This window comes from Harpia harpyja, chromosome 12, assembly GCF_026419915.1.
Source record: "Harpia harpyja isolate bHarHar1 chromosome 12, bHarHar1 primary haplotype, whole genome shotgun sequence".
NCBI classification, from domain to species: domain Eukaryota; kingdom Metazoa; phylum Chordata; class Aves; order Accipitriformes; family Accipitridae; genus Harpia; species Harpia harpyja.
The window spans coordinates 32701777-32719102 of NC_068951.1; the positions used below are offsets into that span (position 1 = coordinate 32701777).

At 47.6% G+C, this 17326-nt stretch overlaps 1 protein-coding gene across 29 annotated transcripts in view; it reads right to left on the minus strand.

The window, feature by feature from the left end:
* LPP (LIM domain containing preferred translocation partner in lipoma) overlaps positions 1-17326 on the minus strand; it is a 353246-nt gene that overhangs the window by 305775 nt on the left and 30145 nt on the right. For 10 of the 29 annotated variants that reach the window (XR_008237518.1, XR_008237519.1, XR_008237513.1 and 7 more), the window contains one exon: positions 15628-16786. The exons of 15 other annotated variants lie outside the window; for them this stretch is intronic. The gene's annotated coding sequence lies outside the window, so the exon portion shown is untranslated. Of the gene's footprint in view, positions 1-15627; positions 16787-17326 lie in introns of those variants that run through there. 4 more of the 29 variants (XR_008237516.1, XR_008237515.1, XR_008237509.1 and 1 more) reach the window with 4 other exon arrangements.

The window sequence follows — 17326 nt, forward strand, 5'->3', positions numbered from 1 at the left end:
CCCAGGCAAGCCAATGCCAACAGTTATCATTTTTAGCTGCTCGAGCAGGAACCATGCACTGGTTGGTCCTGTCAGATGAGAGCACCTCATGTTTGCCAAGGTGAGCAATGGGGAAGGAAAGCTTCTCTACATGATACAAGAAAGGGAAACATATGGTTCTTGACCTTGATGCATGGAGCATGGAGCAGCTTTAACCACGGAGACCACTTCAAGAGATGGCAAGGATAGCAAGCAACTGCTTGGGCACAGGGAGAATAGGGAGGAGAACCACCTTATATCCAGAGTGACTTCTGGCATGGAGAAGTGAAAGGGTTGTTCTAACATCCATCTCTTATGCATGGATGCAATATTTTTTGTTTTCCTCCCTCTTCAGGTGCTCTCCTCCCAGTCTCCAAAGTTTCTAAAGAAACATTGCTTTCTCTCCTACAGCACACATCAATATTTTGAGTGCTCACCAGCAAGTCCAGTCTCCTCCTGATCCTGATAAACTGGATGGTGAGCCTCCCCCTGACATGCTCCACACACCACTCCTAAAGCAGCTGAGGTTATCAGAGCAACCTCAGGAAAACAAAGGTAGGTCCTCCCACACCCCCAGCCTAAAAGCTGTTCCTTGTGATTACTTTAGCTCAAGTCTGTAAAAAACAAGACTTACTTAGAATAAGAATAGAACATGGCAGGATTAGACCACAGCAGTCACCAGTATACTCCAAGAGCCTCACCAATTTCCACTCCAACTTTCTTTTCCTCTAAATCCTTCCCAAACACACTTTCCATCCCCTGCCCACCTCCAAAAAAAAAAAAAAAAAAAACAAAAAAAAAACCAAAAACAAGCTGGGACCCAGCCTAGATGTTCTCCCCATATAATCTGTCCAAAGTCTACAAACTACTGACTTGAGGTCACACATTACATAAAGAGGACTCAAGCTTGCAGGTGAGAAGTAAAACCTCATCTGTTTTATATACCCTCATGGCAATTTGCTGTCAGCCACTGGCATGTCCATCTGTTGGCTGCCAAGAGCATCCCAGCTCCTCAGCGCTGCCCTCCTTCCAGCGGGAAGGCATGGAGCAGGCACCATCCCTGATGGTCAATCTGAGAGGAAACCCAGCCTGCATGTTTCTGTTACTGTTTGACCAGCACCTTGCCTTCTGGACCAAGGTCCAGTACCCAAAAGCAAGGATTTGCCATCACTTCGGTTCCAGCAAATGCTTTTTCATAAAGGAAAGGAACAAGGAGGAAAGGATCCCCCATCACTAGTAAGGAAAGCCACTGGCTCTCCATCAGTGCACCTACTGTGGTCACTGGGCTTGCAGGGACAGGAGGTGGGGACAAGCAGTTTGACTGTTGACATTGGGCACCCATGGGAATTCAGCTTTACTTTTCCCCTTCAGCCCTGCTCTGTCCTTTTCCAAAATAAAAAATAAAAAATAAAAAAAAAAGGTGGGGGGAACCACACTGGAGGTGCCACACTGCGTGTGCAAGATGAGCGATAAGCCCTGCTGCAGCGCCCAGGTGTGGCAGAGGGAAGAGGAAGTTTTGCCACTGATCCAACCGATCCCTCTGATCCGAATGCCAACAGGCGAGCAGGCAACTAGCCCAGCTATGGATCACACCGTTCAGCTCTGCTTTCTCCTGGGAAACATGAGACGGAGGGATGCAAGCATGCTACCAGAGAAGAATGGCGGTTGGGTAACGCCACACTGAACAGGAGGCAGGAGGGGTTACACAGCACTGTGGGAAAACAAAACCCAATCTCAACATCCCCCGCTGCCCCGGCAGTCTGTAGGGACAGGCCATTTCACAAGCCCAGGCTCTGCTGCAGAGCATCAGCCATCCCTCCAGCACCGCCTGCTCCCCTGGCCACCAGCTCCACGAGGATTTTTCACTGGCCAAGAGGCCCATGACCGCTCGCAATGTCACACTGCCTGCCCAGAAAGGCAATGCTGAAATCTACTCCTGTTTTCCATGAGCTAAGCAAAACAGCTTAAATATTACCCAGCACTGCCAGCCCTTGTGATGGGTAAATGCTTTCAGGATCAGGGGACATCTTTATTTAAATGGCATCTGTATGGCAGGTGGAACATCAGCTTGATCACCCAATTCATTTGTGTCAACCCCCTATGCAACCAGGTGCAAGTATGCCCTGTCACTCACCCAGCCTGCTCATACAAAAGGATGATGTGTCAAGCCAGGGCACGGAAGACAAGCACCCTGACCCCTCTGTTAAAATCAGCATCAGCCAGCTTTTTATAGAAAACAGCTGATCTCCTAAGGACTCCCTGTTACCATAAAATGAATTGCAAAAATTTCAGGGCCAGCCACATGGTTTGGGATGTGCCCACCCAGGTAGGTAGCAACTTCAAAACACAAAAAGCTTACAGAAAATATGCCCAATGGAGATCACCTTATTTTGGGAAGAACAGAGCTTTTCTCCTCCGTGTGTTAGCTTACACCACCTTCCAAAATAGCCTGAACTAAGTCAAAAAGGCATGTTCATTTTGGAATGAAGCAGCATGCATATGAAGTGCTCGCAAAAGAGCTGTGGCAGAACAACTTGTTCCTCAATAGCTATTCTGAACCATGGCTCAGTAACAGATCCAGAGTACGTCTCCATAAACGAGATGTTGTGTTGATCTGACAACCCAGTTAAAGTGGTGGGTAGAAGCTTAAAACCTTTACAAAGCATAAGCTCTTGCTGACAATTCCTTTGAACTAAGGACACACCAACCCAAGAAAAATCAGACATCATTCGCTTCTCTTCTAGAGACCTGCTTTCCAACCTCAAGTGTTCGAAAATCATCATCAGTTCAGCCTCGAAGTTGGTAAGACTGACTTAAAATCTACACAATAAAAATAAATGTTTTTAAAGTTTTGCCCCTATTGGCACTCTGTATAAAGAGCCCTTTACCCAAAGCTTTCCTACACAACCATGAGGCCCAGAACCTTAAGTTTATTTTAAATGAAAGATTAGCTATTAAAGGAAATTACAGATTTAAGTGAGATAGGGCTGTAAAAGATTTGATATAGGGCAGAGCTTACAACAAGATCACAATCAATAGAAATCACTGAACATCTTGAACATTAAAGCTAAGACATTGAACATTTCAATTAAAACTCCGTTTTGCTCGTTACTATTATTGGTGATTGCAAGGTCCCAGATCAAAAAGTACTTCAAAAGAATGACCTTTATCCTTGCTGCTTTCACACAGGCTGAACACTGCCTTCCTGAAGGGAGACAATTTCTTGAAATACAGTGTTAGTATTTTTCTTATTTTCCCCCCCCCTTCAAATTTTACTCAGCATTACAAGCACTAGTTAATGCAATGCCTCTCCACATGCTCTGTTTCACTGTCAGGCTCTCAGTATCCAGGTCTCCAGTATAGTGGGAAAATCTTTAGGAAGTGACATTTTAACAAAATAAACTGCAGAATTTTTTCCCCAAAAAGGTTTCACAGGCATAGGGTTTTATACAATAGCTTGTTTTTACAAAATGTAAATTCAGGATCCAGTTTAAATCGGTGCCTTGTTACAGCCACCCTGCCTAAAACATGCACTTACTTCCTTTTCAGCAACGTGAGTTTGTTCACCATGGCCAACTCATACCACATCCATATATTAGATAAATATGCATATACATATATATATATATATATAGGTGCGTGCTGTCTCATCTGGAGCTAGCTATGACCGACACAAGGCTCATTCAGCCAGGAGGAGGGTTACTAAACTGTTATCTGCACTTGAAGCGGTTTAGTGTTACTGGGCTGAAAGGAAACAGAGAGACATCCTGTTTATAGGCTGTAGAGCCCCAATGGATAAACAAGTGCACCTCAGTTAAAAGTAGGGGGGGGGGAGCAGAAAGAGAGACTTAGCGGGTATCAGGAGAACGAAATACCAGCTAAGCTGCATGCCTGGCAGCACGACCCAAGGCTGCCGGGCGGCCCCACGTGCTGCCGGGCTGCAGAATGTACAGAATGTGCCGCCACGCCGGGGCTGCCGGCTCCTCCGACCCCGCTGCAGCCGGACCCTGCTCATCTTTCACCCCAATGCTGGGCCGCTTCCTGGCACCCGGTGAGGTGACACCGGAGCTATTTTTCCACCCCCCTCCTCTCTGTTCTCCCAACGCAAGCCCACGCTGCCGAAGCTTTCTATGTATTTTAGTTTTCATCCGCCGGCAGGGCTGCGCCGTGCATGCTCCGGGGTTTTGCAAGGTTGGAGTGGGAAGGGCGTCCTGCAAGGTCAGGGCTCGCTGCAGCCATGCCTCTCTGCTAGCAATGCAGGGAAGCTGACAGTCTTCCCTCGGCATCCGCTGCTGGCCACGGGCTGGACGGACGTGGTCTGAACCGAACCGGTGTCGCTGCTGTAAGACCAATCCCCAGCTACAGCAGGGAGCAGACAGCCCCAAGATGTGTCCCTTCCACTCCTCTCCTGTCACGAAAACACTGAAGGCCCATCTCCAGGCTAGCGGGAGGCATCAGGCTTAATCTCATTTGAATTATCACTTGCATACGTTGGCCTAGCAAGAGTGAGTGGGTCTGGGCCAGAATTGTGGGATGGATGCAAGAAACGAGATCTACAGAAAAACCCTACAAATATCCCTCTGCTTCTGACATTAAGGATAGACTGAACAAAGTGATAGAAAAAGTTGAGGGTCTACCTTGGTCCAGATCCAACAGTCCCTTGTGCCTCCAGTGAGCATAAACCCACAATACACCCCTGCTCTTGGGCTGCCCTTGAATGGGAAGCAGAAACCTTCTGGCCGTTCAACACCTCACCAAGCACCAGTGTCATGGCAATGGCGACTCACTAAGCCAGTTCCGTGGAGCTACAGGCTACCTCCAGCCTCTACAGCAAACCTTCCCCCAATAACACCACAATTCTGCAAAGAGCTGGCAGACAAGGATGCCTGGCCAGTGTTGACAACACCCTACCAAGCCACGTGCAAACTGGGCAGGGAACATGGCACACCTGCCAGGCTCAGACAAGTAACAAGCCCCACAGGGACTCTTCCTACCTGGTCAATTTTCGTAAGAAGAGTTGACTGTTTCTAATCCCACTTTGCACACCTTTGCTGCTCCACTGACCGTTTTTTCCCCTCACCAGTGAGCGTGGGAGATGGACCCACATCCAAAGCCTCCATCCTCACCCACCAACCCAGAAGGGAAAGTTTTGGCTCCCCTACTTTCAGTTGCAGGACAAGCATCCCACCCCAGCATGCGGAGGAGGATTTGAACAGAGCCCCGATACCTCGCAGGATAACCCGAAACAAGAGACCCAGGTCAAGGTTCAAGTGTGACTTCTCACATCTGTTGCCTTTTTGTTTTTCACTGCCTTACTTTCTTTACAGGCCCAGGAACTCTCTGCAATGGAGGTACAACCCCCAACACATTCTCCAGCCTTTCCAGTCTGAAAGACTCCACCCAAACCTGGTCCAAAACATGAGCAACAGAGAATTATCCCTGCGTGTAACAACGCCAGTGTTCACCCTCTGAACACTTCCATCAGAACATGGCTGGCACAGCCAATGCTTCACAACCACCACAAAAACCCCACAGCTCTGCAAGGACACAGAAAAATGGGACTTGCCCACACTCTGACAGGTCCTGGAGATGAGGCAGCACTGCCAGGTCCTCAGCCGATGAGGCCCAGGGAACCTGAGAGCTACTCCCAAAAGAAAGTCCTGAGCAAGTCATTTCTCATTTGTTTCCTATCCTACTTTTTGTCTCGTGCAACCGAGACGGGTCTGACTCATGCCAGGTTTCCGCAGGGCCTGACACAACAGGTTGATGGATTTGCCTTGAAATAAAACAACAGCAAGCATGAGATGACTGTGTCTTGGCCAAGAAGGACCCAAATTCAAGACAGCCCTCAGAGGCACAACTCCAAGGTAAATAATTGTTAATGAACTCCTTGCTCATCAGCTCCGTGTAGTCCTGAAGCCTTTATTTTGCCTTCCTTCCAGCTGGAAAGAAAGTTCATTGAGAATGAAAGCTAGCGACTCGCAGGGAGGAGTGACAGATGCTGCCTGCCTGCATGTGTGAAAAAACTCTTGACAGGCAGAAATAACGCAACTCACATGTCTTATGGTGACGGTGAAGCAATAAATAATCTAATACGCTACTAAGGCTCATAGTAATAACGTTGTGCTCCCTTTTCAGAAGCCACTCCCCACGCCGGAGGACATCTGCCATGGTATAGGTGTTCCTGGAACAGGGAGATATTTTTAAATCTCTCAATGTGGCACAAAACTGTGAGTGTATCAGCCAAAATACCAGCCACCATAGCGTTTATATATAGCCTTGCACATACCATCTGTAGATGGGAACATAGACAGATACTTGGTATCTAGCAGCATTACAAACAGACATTCTTCTGCTGGTCTTGAAGCACTTGAGAAGAAACTTCCCAGCCAGCAGCTCTGCCCATGTCGCCCTGCCCTGTGCATCTCACCATCAGCTCCTGCTCCTCAAGTGTGTTAAGTGCTGCGTCTCAATTCTCAAGGATCATCAAAAGTCTGTCCCTCCACCTCCCCGTGTGTACCCTCTACTACAGGGCACTGCAGTGCCAGTGATAGGGTTTTCCCACACTCCTGAGCACCCCTCTGTACACACACCTTCCGAACCAGAACCCATGGGCCCCAAAACATCCTCTCTGCTTGCTGAGATAGGTCCTGAGAAGGGGTGAGAAGATCTTCAAGGCAGCCCAATTCGCCTCCATCTGACATGTGAAAACTCTAGGTATGGTTCCTATTAGAGGAAAGAACAAAGAGCTGCTCATAAGAACAGAAAAGGATTTGCAAGCTCAAAACTAGCAATAGCTCCCCATGGAGCACCTGTAATTGCTTCCCAGGAACTCTACTGGCACCCAAGTTATTTGCAGAGGAAAAAGGAAAAAAAAAAAAAATTAAAAAAACAGTAGCTTGAGATAGTGCAATACATTTTCTCACAAGCATTAAATGTGCATCAGCATTTCAAACAGAGCACCGCAGCCTTCAGAACCAGGTTGATGTTTAAGCTCTTGATACAGTTATCTGCCTAATAATAACCCCATAGAGCACACTTTGCCTGGCTGCCTGCCAGACCACATGCAGCCTCTCTGCCCTTTTTTTTTTTTTTTTGAAACTTTTTTAAACTTTGTCAGACATGGAAATGTTGACTCTAAGAAATTCAGCCTCTTCCGTGAAACAGACTGGCTGAGACTTCTTTTTTGTTGTTGAGGAAACCATGATTTGGCAGCCAGGGAGGGGAGACAAAGGGGAAAACTCACGTATTTTGTGTTCACGTGTGCTTTATTTTCTCCTCTGGCAGGAAACAGTGAGAAAGGATCTGACCAGTTGCCGTCAGCTGCGTTGGAAGTGATTGTATCAGCTCCACCTGCTTAATGTGCGTATTATTCAAGACTGCAAGGACAATGATTTGGAGACAAATCAGCAGCGACTGGTGTGTTCTCAAGGGACAAATGCAACACACTTGTGCATGACACAAGCAATCCACAATAGTGGGACAGTCTCAAGGTTGGGGGGAGGAAGGAAAGCAGGGAGGGAGGGCTGAACATCTCCGCCTGTTTGTCTTGGGGAAAAAAGAGATATTACAAGGAGAGTGCAGCTTGTTCGAACATTTCAGAGTTTGCTCCACTTTAATTCCAGCACTTGGAAGCAACGAAAGAACTGCGCTGAGAGATCCAGCAGCTACGGCTTGGGGAGGAACATCGTGTCTGTGTCAAGCTTTCAAAGCCTCATGAACTGTGAGTTCAACAGCGTTCCTTTGTATTCAGAGAACAGCCTTGACAGAGCAGGCTGTGAGGTACAACGCTTTGCCATTCACACCTACTATGGATCTGGCCCCGAGCACCACTGAGCTCAAGTATGGTGTAGCCCCGCTGAAGCAGGTCCTACCGACCATTCGTTACAGCTAGTCTACTTGCAAAAGTGGTATCAAAATAACAAAGGAGCCTCCAACGAGTGTGTGGACAACAGTACAGGGTGAAGCAACTGCTGCCGAAGCACCACAGAGGCACTTAAATGGTGTTTTTAAAGGAAAAGATAAAAGGAAAAAGGGAAAAAGTGTACCTTTGCATGTTCCAGCACAAGCAGAAAGCCCCAGGTCACTGCTGTAGCTAACCAGGAGGGTGACGGCAGTGCTCGCTGCACTCTTTTAAGCTCAGTGAGGCTGTTCTGAGCAGGTGCCCCACTGTCGCAGCTCAGCACAGTGCTATGAAACATCCTCATGCCTTTTTTTTTTTTTTAAATCGAATTAACTATACACAAACATCATGTCCATAGCAGGCTGCTGATACGACATCCATATCGCACCAGAAAGACCCTGTGAAGTTTTAACAGGCAGGTCATGCCCGCAAAGATTTTGTCACCCCCTGTTCTGCCCACCACGTACCCCGTTCCCCAGCGGTTTTACTCCCAACAACTTCATGGGCTTTCACCAGAACAGCTGCTCAGAGACAGCAGCCTGGGCACAGACACAGCGCATACAGCTCAAGTGGAAGAAAAGCCCTTTAGCCCATCCTGCACCTTAGTCCTGCGGGATTAGAGTAAATAATAACATCTTGATATCTTGTCCAAAGCCCTGAGAAATGCCAGTGTGCTTGCTGTATGCACTTAAACATATGTACCCATATACACACATAATGATGCCAAATGACACTCCACCAAAACACATGCCTTCAGGCATCGGACCCTCATAACCCAAATGGGTGGCTTTTCATATGAATTTACCACTTTTGCCCCTACACAATCAGGGAGGTGGCAGCAAGCTGGGAATGAAGGCAGGCATCGCCCTTTGCAAACACCTAACAAGCCTAACCAAAAACACCAAGTGCCATGTCTTTGGAGACATCCCCTGCACACTCCAGCAGGGCAGGCGGTTAGAGATGAAAAAGACCCACTGGGAAAGCTCTTCCGTAGAAGCTGATATTTCAGCTATTAAAGAAGTTTCTGTTTAAACAGACATTAATTGCATATACTCAGGAATTTCTCAGTTTTACCACTTAAAAAACACCCAAAGCCACTTTGAGGCTTTTCCTTTTTTCTCTCCCACCTTTATTTGCTCTGTAAACATATTTGTGTGCGCCCTGGATCCCGTAGCATTCAGTTTCTGTGACAGCAGCTTCGAAGCAGAGCAGCAGCTACCTAGACAGCTCACCAGGGACCGCCAAGCATCCTGGATCCTGCCCCTACCATCATGGCACATCACGATGCAGAACCCTCGCATCACCTGACTCCTTGCAAGACCTTCTCCCAGTGCAGGATGAAGCGGAAAATGTCGTTGGTGCTGTTTGTACTAACAGATAACATTATCAGGAGTGCATACTCGTGAATTCAGCCACCTCCCTCGCAGGTTGAATTTCTCCCAACAAAACCCTATCTTTTAGCCGTGGGGTTTGTTTATTAAAGCAGTATTGCAAGTTTACCAGCAGATCAAGGCCTCAATTGCAGCAGGTGGAAGATGTGCTATAACCGCAAATACTTTGCAGCCTTTTGAAGAGGCCATTGAGGTCAGCCCAGTGATATTTCCCATCCCGTTCGCAGGCACGCGGCACTTGCTGTGCCAGGCGAGAGCAGCAGATGGGTACCACCTGATGGGAACAGTCCCAAAGGAGAGCACCCTTCTGTGCGCCGATACAGTTATAGCTAGCTGCTACTACAGTAGGGCTGCCCATAAAGGTACCCCTGAAGATCCCAGGAAGAAGGTCAGGACAAAGGGAGTGAGGAAACTTGGATCAATTCCTGGCCTTGCCATATATGTACATACCCATGCATACATACAAATGCTTATATACATCTGTGCACTTCTGTGTAGCTTTGGGCAAGTCCCTTAGCCTTCCCCCATTACTGGTCAGTAAATGGAGGGTAATATCATGCTCTAAACATACTTTAAAACCCAAGGACTGTGTAAACACCCGCAGGCAAGAGAAATCCCAACATCTCCATCTCCACCCCATCACTGCCAACAGCAAGAAACTTCAGCATGGACACACCACTGAAACATCTCATCAGCCCAAGGGAGTGATCAGTAGCACCAGCCCAAAGGGGCTGCTGGCAGATATCCCATGATACTTTCTATTATCTCTCTTTATATTGCCTTATGCCTTGCACATCTGTTGGTCTCCATCCCAAAAAGGAAGGCTGGGAGCGACTCCTCTCACCAAACATATCTGCTCCATGCCTTGAGTGACATGAAATCCCCTGAGAGCAGCCAGGAATCTCTCTCCCTTCTGAAAGCAGGTTATTTCCACCATGCTCAACCTCAGCCCACCCAGAAAGCAAGGTCTGAACCAAAACTCAAGATGCCCTTTTGCTGGGCTGGCTATGTCACTGACCTACATGCACCAAGAGATGCCACCACAAGGTCTAGCAAAGCAGCCTCTGCAGCATCTCATAGAAGTGGGGGTGGGAAAGGGGAGTCATTTTTGGCAATGAAAATGTAATGGAACATTTTGTATCGATCTATTGTGGAATGAGTCATTTTTAGAGTGACTCGCCGCCTCTTCACCTCACTTCCCCACCCCCAAATTATGGACTGCAAGAAATGAGCCAAGATAATGGGCAATTTCAAATGTTCTAAACTCAGGTTTTTCTCCTGCTGGAACAGCATGCCACAACAGTAGATGGACCGAGCTCCAGAGAAGATGTGTTTCATGCTCCCACGCCTTTTACCGGCTACAAAGAAGTTGTGTCCAACTACTGGGTAATTAGGAAAGGACTAGAAGGACAAGGGACTACTTTGGAGAGGAAATGAAGAATCAGAAGGAGGACCCGGAAAGCATCAGCAGTGAAAGGAGACCCAAAAAACAGATGGGGATCAGACACAAGCCCCCCAGAAAAGATAAGCAAGCTGGAGGGGGATCAAACTGGGGAGAGAAAGGTCTAGGTTAAGCTACTACTGCTGCTGCAGGAGAACTCCTCTGTGGACTTTCCAGTCTACAGGCCCTTGCCAGCGTATAAATACCAAACATCAAGGATAACCACTTCCAAAAAGACGGGGGGGGGGGGGGGGGGGGGGGAATCAGAGAAAGGGAAATAAGGCTGGTGACAGTAAATTCTTCCTTGACTCCTTCAGTCCTTGAGGATGAAACAAAACCCATAAGGAAGCTGTGGAAGTCCCAAGGTCTTTTTAGGGAACTGAAAGCTGCATACATAGCAACCAGGTGACCAGTGAGTTTTCCCAGCTCAGTTCCAAGCACAGGGACCTTTATGCAAAGATCACTGCTCTTTCACTGGAGGGTGGGTATGGTGCAACATTAACCACTGATCCCACCTATATCCCATCAGATGTCACTGAAGTGCAGCCTGCTGTAGTCAAAAACCTACCCATACCATATACATCAATATTAAATATATATATACACACACACAAGCCAATCTCTGATATGCTGTCTAAGTCTCCAGAGGACCAACTTTGATGGCATTAAGCGGAAGGTGGCAAATTACTTACATGCTTACCTATTAAGGTTTGGCAATGGTGCACACACAGGATTGCATAGCGTGTAACCACCCAGCACCCACCAGCCACATGGGGCATTTGAGCCCAGGCATGAGATCTTCCAGCACTGGACTTCAGCCAGAACCAGTACTCTCCATTCAGAGAAGAAACTGGTACTTCATACACTGGGAGATGACTCATCACAGTAGCTGAGTTATGGCATAGCTTTTAACACATGACAAAGAGACATTAAGGTCATCTCGACTCTCATCTACAGCATCCCCTCCCACAGCTGACTCGCTGCTCTTTTTTTCCTCCTACTTCTTTTCTCGCTTTCTACCCTCCCATTCAACCTTCTTTCCTTTCAGGTCTTCTCACCTCCTTCCATAACCATTCACGTTCCTGTGTCTATCCACTCTTCCAGCACCTTAAACACCCTTCTCATCACCCACAACTCCCACCTCAGGAGTCCTTTTCTTCTAGGAATCCACTTTATCTGTATTTCTATCTCCAGCAATCACCCATGCTGTCCCTTCCCCAGCCTTCAAGTGCATATTTGTCTGCCTTGGATTGCAGGCTCTTTAGGACAAGGATTGTCTTCTTCCCCACTTGTAAAGCACAGTATACATTTACGGGGTGGGTAAATGATAAGCAGTCTCAGCATTTCAGGATAGCTCAGTGTGGGCTCCCTTCACCAAGCTCCCTTGGTGTTTGCCTTCCCTCCACTCCAAGCTAATCTACCTATAAGACTTTTTCTTCCTTATCTCTTAGTTACAAGGTTATCACTTAAATTTATCAGCATTCTTCAAAAAATAGTTGAGAAAAGGAGGTGGGGAAACAAAGGGCCTTTACCAGCCCTGCTCACCCATAAGCTCAAACCCCAAGATGTAGAGGAGCTTGTGGGAGCACTGCGAGGGGAGAACACGTCCAGAAATAACTCACTGGGATTATTTCAAACCCCACATGCCTCCTTTCTATTCAGTTTTCAGTGTGTTTCTGGATGAGCAGACACACACGGCTGTTTGCTGGGGGAGTATCTATCAAATCTACATCAACTTCCACCAGCTGAGTGTGTCTGCCTTTGCAAAGAGGTTGGTTGAGAGGCAAGTGGGCTGTTGAAATGGAAAGCTGGGGTGAGGAAAAAAAAGTTATGAAGAAAAGATTACCCACAACACACAGGGTATCAAGAGGTGACTAAGAGGCAGCCCATGCTCCAAGGAAAAAAAAAAAAAAAAAAAAAATCAGTGAAGGCAAAACTCCCCCCTGCCCTGTCCATGTCAGGGCTGAGCCAATGCATCGAACCGGCTGGCTGTTTGGCAACAACACCCATGCATGATGGGGGATTTGCATAGCAGGAGTAGCACTTCTCAGGAATCAATGTGATAAAATGCTCATTCAACCAAAAAAATAAAAAAAGAAGGTGTCAAGAGTACTTGCTAGACAGTTCACAGAGTTGACGCTATCAGCTGGTTCCTTATCTCATGAGAACCTGAGCTGTGGGGGTTTCCTAACACCCCAAGTTGCTGCTGTCTGGCCCCCTGCACTCCTCCACCACATGGACTTCACCCCCTGCTTCCCCCTCCACACCAGCCCCCCGCCTACAGGAGGACATCACCTCGGGCACTTTGAAACACCCATCTCCAGTGCCCTCCCACCTTTCAGAAATTCTTCATTGGGAGGACGCTCAAAAGCCACATACTTCTCTTTCCCTACAGTCTTATCAGCTTCTACAAGACTATCTGATGTAGCTTTCTTACACTCATACATCTTGGCAGAGAATTAGCTGATAACTAACAAAGCACTGCAGGTAGCGTGTGCATCAGGAAGTATAAGCGATAACGCCATTATGCTGTGAGAAACCTCATCCAGACCCTTAGGAAAAATTACAATTTTTGTTATTCGTTTCATCTGAACTTACCAGCTATCCTCAGACTACACAGCAAACAGGAATGCCTTCAAGTAAATAATCTGGGGAAGGGGGCATTCAAACCACCCTGTGATAAAAGGAGACGGTCACTGAGTCGGCGACAAGAAAGATGCAATGAAAATTAAGAACGAAAGTCGAGGACAAAGCAATCACCTAGAAAACAACAGGAGATCGCCCAAGAACAAATCAAACCAACAAGCACCCCTTCCTTCCCGCTGAATGCACTTTTCTGCGTAGCAGCATTTCACGAGATAGACAGACTGAAGAGCTGGTGCTTAACACTGTCCCTGGAGACTTGCCCAGAAGTTTTTACATTGCTCAGCACCCAGTGCATAAAAGGGCAGCAGCGACGACACTCCCAGTGAACTCCCACTGGCCAAGCTGTCTGGCAGGTAGAGCTAAAAAAGCCATTTTTGGAAAATATTGCCTTTTTATAGCTTATCTCAGTGCAGACAGCTGCCTCATGTCTCTAGAAATAGCAGGATTTAACAGCCATGTTTGCAGGGACAGATTTTTAAAGGTTCCATCTTCTAAGAAACAACCTACACATCCAGAAACAGGAGGCCAGATTTGTTTTGATACTGGAACCCCCTTCCATATGCTAAGCGTGCCCACGGATTTGCAAAAACTCTGCTCTGAAAATGGGATGTTCATTCAGCAACAGGCAACAAGTAACTTGCGCTTGCCTTGCTATATAGTCTGTTCCCAGCGCAATCGGCAGCAAAATAGCACATGATTAGGCTGATAATTACCTTTCGCTGAAAAATGCTGGCATTTTGTAAGTAAAATAGTGGTGGAGGAGAGCATTAAACACTGGAAAAACAAGACTAATAAGTTAAGTAAAAAACACCCTGCAGCTACAGCTGATCAGCACCTCTCTGTTGTTCCTCTTCGGATGGAGTGAGCCAGGATCAGATCCCAAACGCTGTTATGATTCGTTCGAGGTGATAAAGACAGAGCTGCAGGCTGCGTTCCTAGGTCAGCCCCATGGCTGCAAACCCCAACCCCATGAGCCTGGAGGAGCCTCTTCAGCCACCTTGCCTCCATCATATTTGTGAGTGCAACGGGGATAATGTTATTTTCCTACCTTTTAGCAATAACAAGCATTTTTAGATAAAAAGCACCAAATTCCCGTGACTTTAACACTGGAAGAGCTGATGCTAAGGATGTAAATGGCTCAATGTAAAAGGGCCTTGTAAAATGTCCATGGTACCACCTTTTACTAGCAACAGTTGGACTAGTTGTCTACAGCATCTTCCTCATTATGAGATTTTTTTTTTATTTATTTATTTTTTTTATAACTGAATGAAGGGGTACTAAAGACAACGACCTGCTGTGAAATGACCAAAATTCCCATGCAAACAACCCATTAGCAGTGTTCAAATGCAATTTAAATTACTAGTTGTTAAAGTGCTCCTCAATTTCATGGTAAGTTTCCAAGGAAAATTACATGCTATGTACTATTTAATTGATTGTTTTCTACTTCTTAACATCCATTTATTCCCTCCTCCTGTCTTTTCCTTAATTTCAAGGGATGATAATGACTTTTCAGGGAGGAAGGGGGAACAGCTAACACAGTTGAAGAGGGATTTACCTGAAGAACAAGGATGTAGGAAGGAAGTGGCTGCCAAAAACGGGCAGCTTCGCTGGAACTTGTCCCTGTGATATTTTCACAGTAGGGGTGTGAGACAGCACAGCACAAGGACTCCTTTCCTCCTAACCACAGGCAGCCAGGCTTTCAAAACCTGATGTTTCTTTAAAACGTAGTCACACACCCCACACACACCCCCACCCCCCCATGTCAAGCAATAGGCACAGTTAACTATTAGAAGACAGTGGTAAAACAACAAGAGCAACTTGTTTCCTCCTCCCGGGCATGCTAGTCCTTGAACCGACAGGCTCACTAGAGGCAAACAAGTTTCTCATTTGAGAGATCTCATCCCAAATGCAAATACCTAGCTCACAGGAGCAAATTCCCCCCCTAAAGTTGACTGAAGGATTAGGCTGCGAGTGAGACCTCCTGCTGCTTGCAACAGCTGGTACAGGAGAACATGTATTATAAAGCTAATAACAACAGACATTTCTTAAAAGCCTGCATTCTGCTCAGATCCTAGGAAGGAGCAGCGGTACGGTTAGGTAAGGTGCCATCTGGAAATTCCTGACGTAACGATACACATTGGGATCGTGTCACACACTAGCAACATATATCAACTTTATGAAATACTCAGTATGACTTGGTTTACCTTTAAGCAACTGATGCAGAAATATTTTGTGCTCAGAAAGGTATGACTTTATTAGAGTAAGAGAGATGGTTTAACAGTACCACTCAGCACGAGGCTGCAAAGCACCCACCTGTCTGCGGGAGCTGAGCATGAACCATCGCGTGGAACCTGAAGATTTGCACTTTTCCCAAATTTGCCACACGGTGCTTCAGTTTCTATGCCAGCACACGAAGATAATACAGCTTTCCTCAGCCTGTGGGCATGATTTAGTGTTTAAGGACTCTGAAACCTTTGCCTAAGGAAATGCAAAGTATCAGATGTGTTGAGCCATCTAGGCTTGTAACCTTGTCTCGCCTTCATCCCTTCCATGCCCACATGTGCTAGCCCCATGCTATCTGGGGCAGCTTCTCTTACCTGCTGTGGGGCACGTACACCCAGCCCTTAGCGCACAGTAAATCCTTCGCAGCACCCAGGTCACACAGTGACAGTGTCACCGCTTCACCACATCCTCTGCGGTGCCAGCCCTGGATCGATCGGTGCAACAGCTGGGATGAAGGATGAGGTGCAAACCAATCCTCCTTACATAGGAGCTAAACCAAATCCTCTGTGTTTAATACATCATTAGAAGCGATTGAGGGAAGCTTAAGGCAGGCAGGCATGGAGCTCTCTGAGCATGCTCAAGGCCCAGTGCCATGGAAGGCTTCTCAGACTTGAGTGTTTACCAGGTGCCAGGCTGCAGGAGGAAAAATCTTTAGACAGCTGTATTAATTTACAGGTCAGCCCTTAACAGCTCTATTCCTGGAGCAGAAGAAAATCCAGTGTGGATCCTGGTTAGCATCAGTGATCACTGGATCTGCCCAGGTCCTGAAGAAATACCAGATGGAGAGCCCTGGCAACCCGCAGTCCTGGCAGTGGGCATCCTCCAGAGCTCCCCGAGCCCTGCCCAGCATCTGTGGTGGGGGGGGACATAGGCGGCACACGGGGAGCTCATCCTTCACAGTCCATCCAGCTCTCATGTCATGTCCTCGCAGCGATGAGATGTTGCAGAGTGAAGGATCAGCACATGAAGATTAACAGCCCCCAACATGCTTCCCCAGGCGTGCCAGACTAGCACTGTCTGGAGCCCTGGGTTACAGCACCCAGGCACTGCTCGCCCTTGTCTTCCAACAAGCAGCCTGTCCTGGTGAGCAGGAAAGGGGGGAAACTGCGAGGGGAACAGAACATCATCATTTACAGTCCCGCTGTGCCGTCCCCAAAACACCAAGCTCGGCCACAAGCAGCTGGCGAAGCCTGGACACACCACATCCACATGCCACCAGAAGCAGGGGCTGTCCAGGGCACGACGGAGCAGGGGAAGTGCTGCGCTGGGAGGAGGTATTGCTCGTCGCACGAGGCCATGTGTGCACACGCAAAGGCAAAGCAAGGTGCACGAGGAGTGACACAGACCGCCGGCTCGCTGCCTTCCACAGCTTGCCACCACCATGCGCAACAGAGGACGGGTGGCTCCTTGGTGTGTCGCTGGGTTGAGGCTTCAGGTGCTGCAACAGCTCCATAAGTCTCCCCAGCGCCCTGTTTTCCAACCCATCACCTACATCATCCATTCAGGCTGTACACTCTTTAGGACAGCAGTTCTTTCCTTTGCACTGGTACCAAGCCCAGCCCAGCAGGGCCCTGACCCCAAAAGCTGCAGTAATCCAAGTAGCTTGTTGAAACAACAAGGACTAAAATGCTGCTAAAGTCTGCA